Source organism: Leptodactylus fuscus, chromosome 10 (assembly GCF_031893055.1).
Source record: "Leptodactylus fuscus isolate aLepFus1 chromosome 10, aLepFus1.hap2, whole genome shotgun sequence".
NCBI classification, from domain to species: Eukaryota; Metazoa; Chordata; class Amphibia; order Anura; family Leptodactylidae; genus Leptodactylus; species Leptodactylus fuscus.
In genome coordinates, this window is record NC_134274.1 from 65,714,273 (window position 1) to 65,720,230 (window position 5,958).

General features: G+C 49.6%; 1 pseudogene; it reads left to right on the forward strand.

The window, feature by feature from the left end:
- The first annotated feature begins 3,137 nt into the window (after nucleotides 1-3,137).
- Nucleotides 3,138-3,254, forward strand: LOC142183639 (small nucleolar RNA SNORA17; annotated as a pseudogene).
- The last annotated feature ends 2,704 nt before the right edge of the window (nucleotides 3,255-5,958 follow it).

The following is a 5,958-nucleotide window of genomic DNA, read 5'->3' on the forward strand; positions in this document are numbered from 1 at the left end:
TGTAAGATGAAGTGGGCGGGACCTTTGTATGGTTGGTAAGTAAAGCAGTAAGGGGCGTGTTCGAAAAAAATCTGAAAGGAGATGCCGGAGGAGTTCGTCACGTGATTCCTTGTCTGTACTGGGTTGGTGACGTCACTGAGGCAGTGAAAGCTGCGTACAGTTATATAGCGGTGTCTCTGCTCCTGGCTGCAGTGTGATGTATTACTAGTGTGTAATGCCGAGTATATGTGTGGTATCACAAGTGTGTGAGGATGGTACTCGTATAGCTGGGAAGGCAGTGAACCAGCTATAGGGTATGAGGCTATAGGGTAGTATTATTTAAAGGGGCTCTATCGGCAATGTTATGCTGTATGAACCCCACATATGCGTGAATAGCCTTTAAAAAGGCTATTCAGGCACCGCTAAAGTTATTTTACCCCCCCCCCCCCCCCCCGTTTTAAAATAAAACTATAAAAACATATATGTAAATCATACCTTATCGTGCACCCTGGGCGGTGATCCACCATCCAACGTCATCTTCTGGCACGCCTACCTCTTATTTCTTCTTCCGGCGATGCCTCCCGGTCCTGGCTCTTCCCCGGCTTCATTGTCATCTTCTTCCGGCGCAGTAGCACTGCTCCGGCGCCATTTTTCTCAATGGCAGAATTTCAACCAATTGGATTTGAACCGCCAGAAGAAGACGGCGATGAAGAATAGGGAAGAGCCGGGACCGGAGGGTGTCGCTGAAGAAAGAAGAGGAAGGCGTGCCAGAAGATGACTTCGTATCGTGCATCACCGTGCACGTTCAGGTATGATTTGCGTATATGTTTTTATAGTTTTATTTTAAAATGGGATGTGGGTTTAAAATAAGATTAGCGGTTCCTGAATAGCCTTTTTAAAGGCTATTCACACATATGTGGGGCTCATTTTGCTGATAGAGCCCCTTTAAAGGGGATGTCCAGCCTCTTGATTTGTTTTTTTACTTAAAGATTAGAATGCTGTAAAATAATATTATATATATATATATATATATATATATATATATATATATATATATATATATATATACAGGGCCGCCATCAGGAATTTTGGGGCCCCATACAGCCTAAGTGTCTGGGCCCCCCCCCCCCTCCCCTGCCATTTTTGCTTTGCGCGCCGTGGGAAATTTAGCCCCACCCACTGTTATGTTGACTCCGCCCACTCATTAATTTTCCATTTGCACGCACACTGTATACCGTATTTTTCGGACTATAAGACGCACTTTTTCCCCCCAAAATTTTGGGGGAAAAGAAGGGTGCGTCTTACAGTCTGAAGGTGGCGCCTGGCATCCGCTGTAATAGAGAGGCGGAAGCCGGCAAGTGATAGACGCCATTACAGGTGCCGGGGCCTGAGACATCGCTGCGCTCCTCTGCCATGCATGAAGCCAGCAGCGGCAGGGGCTCCTCCGTCCCCCCGCCGATGGCTTCATGCAGGGCAGAGGATCGTAGCGATGTCTCAGGCCCCGGCGTCTATCCCTCCCCGGCATCCGCCTCTCTAGTACAGCGGATGCCGGGTCAGTATCAGCGGCCCCTTCTCCCCCAGGGCCGGTCCCCACCGGCCCCGTACCTGTAAAGTTGCAGGCCGGCTCCTGCGCGGCGATATCGCAGGAGCCGACCTGTTCGGGTGACAGCCGGGAGCCTAATGAGGCTCCCCGGCCTGTCACTGCTATATATTAGTATTGCGGCTGGTCTCTATGACCAGCCGCCGTAATACTAATACACAGAATGTCCCATAGACGGCAATACAGTTGTATTGCCGTCTATGGGACTTGCGATCAAGTGACCGCAGGTTCAAGCCCCCGGGGGGGAATAAAATAGTAAAAAAAAAAAAAAAAAGCTTTAAAAATATGAAATAAATAAAAGTTCTAAATCACCTCCTGTTTTTTTTTTTTCAATACAAGGTGATCTAAGCAATAGATATCCCCCAAAATGGTATAACTAAAAAGTACAGCTGGCCCCGCAAAAAAAACACTCTATGCATCCCCGTACAGCTGCAGGGTCACCTGTCAATGTGGCCTTGCAGCTGTTACAAAACTACAACTCCCATATATTAAATATTTTACCAGTTTCCTGGTAAATCCTCCTACAGTCACCCGTAAATTATATGTCCCCCTCCGTCTCTCCCCTAGCTTCATATACACCCTTCATCTGCCCCCAGATTCATGTCCCCTCCATCTCTGCCCCCAGATTCATGTCCCCACATTTCTGCCCACAGATTCATGTCCCTCCATCTCTGCCCCCAGATTCATGTCCCCCCATCTCCATACCTCCCAACTTTTGAAGAACTAAAAGAGGGACAAAATGTGTGGCGCGCCGCAGCAAATTTAACCCCGCCCACTTTTGTGTTGACTCCGCCCACTCGTTAATTTTTCATGTGCCCGCACACAGTATAATCCTCCTACAGTCACCCGTAAATTATATGTCCCCCCTCTATCTCTCCCCAAGTTTCATATACACCCTTCATCTGCCCCCAGTTTCATGTCCCCCTTCCATCTCTGCCCCTAGATTCATGTCCCCACATCTCTGCCCCCAGATTCATGTCCCCCCAGATTCATGTTCCCCCTCCATCTCTGCCCCCAGATTCATGTCCCCTCCATCTCTGCCCCCAGATTCATGTCCCCTCCATCTCTGCCCCCAGATTCATGTCCCCCCTCCATCTCTGCCCCCAGATTCATGTCCTCTCCATCTCTGCCCCCAGATTCATGTCCCCACAGTGTCATGCCGTCCCCTCCTTCATCTGCCCCAGTGTCATTCCGTCCTCTCTTTCATCTGCCCCCAGGTTCATGTCCCCACAGTGTCATGCCGTCCTCTCTTTCATCTGCCCCCAGATTCACGTTCCACCTCCACATTAAACTTACCTTCTCCTCCGCTCCCTCGCCGCTCTCTGCACGTCTCTCTCGCTGACACATGCGGCTGAAGGAAGGAGCTGACACGGGTCAGCTCCACGCTTCGCCGCTGGGTGTCTCTCTCGCTGACACATATGCGGCTGAAGCGAGGAGCTGACCTGTGTCAGCTCCTCGCTTCGCCACTGCCACCTCTCTCGCTGACGCTGACATGTATGCGGCTGAAGCAAGGAGCTGACCTGTGTCAGCTCCTCACGTCGCCGCTGCCGCCTCTCTCGGTGACACATATGAGGCTGAGCCGGACCCGGCTCAGCCTCATATGTGTCACCGAGAGAGGCGGCAGCGGCGAAGTGAGGAGCTGACACAGGTCAGCTCCTCGCTTCAGCCGCATATGTGTCAGCTAGACAGGCGGCAGCGGCGAAGCGAGGAGCTGACCTGTGTCAGCTCCTCGCTTCAGCCGCGTTATGTGCTCAACTCAGATCTGCGTCCTCTGGACGCAGATCTGAGTTGAAACAGGACATATAATGACTGCTGCCGGCGCCAGGGTGCCCGGGCCCCCCCCCTCCCCATTTTAAAATTTGGCCGGGCCCCTGACGCCAGTAGCAGTAGTACTGGCCTATCGGCGGCCCTATATATATATATATATATATATATATATATATATATATATATATATATATATATATATATATATATATATACTTTAATAATATAGTATAATACTCTGTTCATACTCTTAAATCCTGTCAGATAAACCAAAAATACTGGAGTGCTGGATATATCACGTAATGGACCCCTTTGACTTATATGGGTCCAGAGGCTTCAAACCTAAGTGTCTAACGGACAAATTTTATGTTTGTTTGTTTTTTTAACTCATTTTAACACAGAATATAATAATTTAATTTAGTTTTTTTTTAGTGAATCTAGTTCACTTTTTGTTGGTCCACTTACAGCTCGTCCCCAGGAAGCAGCTGTTGTTCCAGGTGAAGGCGAACCCCATATACGACCCCAGAGCTGTAACAATATTTATATTTATTTTCTATCAAAACACCATAAAGGTATATAAAGTATCTGGTTTGTTAGAGAACAACCAGCCGTTACTCTCCAACTACTAGTGCTTTTTTCCACTACAAAGGAAGCGCGATTAGCCTCTGTTTTTTATCCTCCCAGTTTTCACACAATATAATAAAGTGTATTCGGTAACATAAGGATACAACATACATTGGTACAATCCCTAAAATGTCAATATCTTCAGAGGGCAGATAGATATATATATCAAATCAAACAGGCTTTATTGGCACGTCCGAATAGATATTTGGCATTTCCTAAGATAGTAAAGTGTGTGTGTGTGGGGAGGGGGGGGGTTGGGGTTGGGGAGGAGAGTGGGGGGTGATTTGGGGTACAACAGTCCATGGAGTCTCATCTTCCTCTTAGTTGGTGACAGCTGTATGGGGGAGGGGGGGGTGATTTGGGGATAACAGTCCGTGGGGTCTCATCTTCCTCTTAGATGGTGACCGCTGTTGGGGGGGGGGGGGGGTGATTTGGGGTATAACAGTCCGTGCGTCTCATCTTCCTCTTGTTTGATGAAAGCTGGACACGTATTGGGCAGCGATCTCCACAGTGGCCTCCTCTTCTCCCAGTAGGATGTAGAGTTTTCTCGTCTGCAGATGTGAAGTCTGGGATGTGGGCAGAGAGTCTTTGGTAGTAGACGGCCTTCAAAGCTAAGTATTTGGTACAGTGTAGCAGGAAGTGGGTATCGTCTTCTAGGGCCCCCTGGTCACAGTGCTGGCACAGTCTGCCTGTGTTGCCCCGTCTCCATCTCCAGGCTCTGGGTGCTCAGTCTGTACCGGCTCAGGGTCTGTCTGTGTTTGGGGTGGCGTATTCTCTCCAGGTAGGGGGCCATGGTGTAGTCCCTTTGCAGTGACTGGTACACAGTGAGTTTCTTGGAGCTATTTATTGTGCTTCTCCATTCCTCGATGTACCGCTCTTTGTCTCTCTCAATGGCTCCTTTTATTTGAGCCTTGTTCAGGGCATGTTGTGGGTTTTGGTTTGGCAGATGGCTGATGCTTGTTTGGGGGGTGTCGGGTCTGCTCAGGGCTCTGTGGCTCAGCCAAGCTTGGTGGTGGTAAGAGCCAGGGCTGCTACCCTGTATGTGAGTCCAGAATGATAGCGCCATCTTCTGCATGGTGAGCCATAGGGGGATTCTGCCTAGCTCTGCCCGGCATTCCATGTTGGAGGTGCTGCGGTGGACATGGAGGAGGTACTTGCAGAACTCCAGGTGGAAGGTCTCTGTTGGGCTGGAATGCCACTTTGACTGGTCTGGGTAGGTGGCTGGGCCCCAAACCTCACTGCCATAGAGAAGGATAGGAGCGATGACTGCGTCAAATATCTTCAGCCAGACCCTCACCGGTGGTTTGAGGTGGTACAGTTGTCTTCTGATGGTGTAGAAGGTTCTGCAGGCTTTTCCTTTCAGGGTTTCTATTGCTGCTTTGAAGCTTCCTGATTGGTTGAGCTCCAGCCCCAGGTAGGTGTAGCTGTTGGTTTTCTCCAATGTGGAGCCGTTCAGTGTGAATTGTGGGGTGGGGGCTTTGTTGTGGCCCTTCTTCTGAAATACCATGACTTTGGTCTTCTTCTGGTTGATGGGTAGAGCCCATGTGGTGCTAAATTTTTCCAGCACTGACAGGCTTTCTTGGAGGTCTTTCTCTGTGGGGGACAGGAGTAGAAGGTAGTTGACATACAGCAGAAACTTCACCTCCCGGTCGTTCAGGGTGAGGCCTGGGGTTGGTGAGGCCTCCAGGGCTGTAGCCAGTTCATTGATGTAGATGTTGAAGAGCGTTGGGCTCAGGCTACAGCTTTGTCTGACCCCTCGGGCATGTTGGAAGTATGCTGTCCTTTTCCCATTCACACTACACTGGTTTCTGGTGTAGGAGCTCATGATAACGTCATACGTTCTTCCTCCTATTCTGCTCTCTAGGAGTTTTAGGAGTAGGCCTGGGTGCCATACTGAGTTGAACGCCTTCTTAAAGTCCACGAAGCAGGCGAATATCTTGCCTCTTCTGGTGTTGTGGACGTGCGTCTTGATGAGGCTGTGCAGGGTG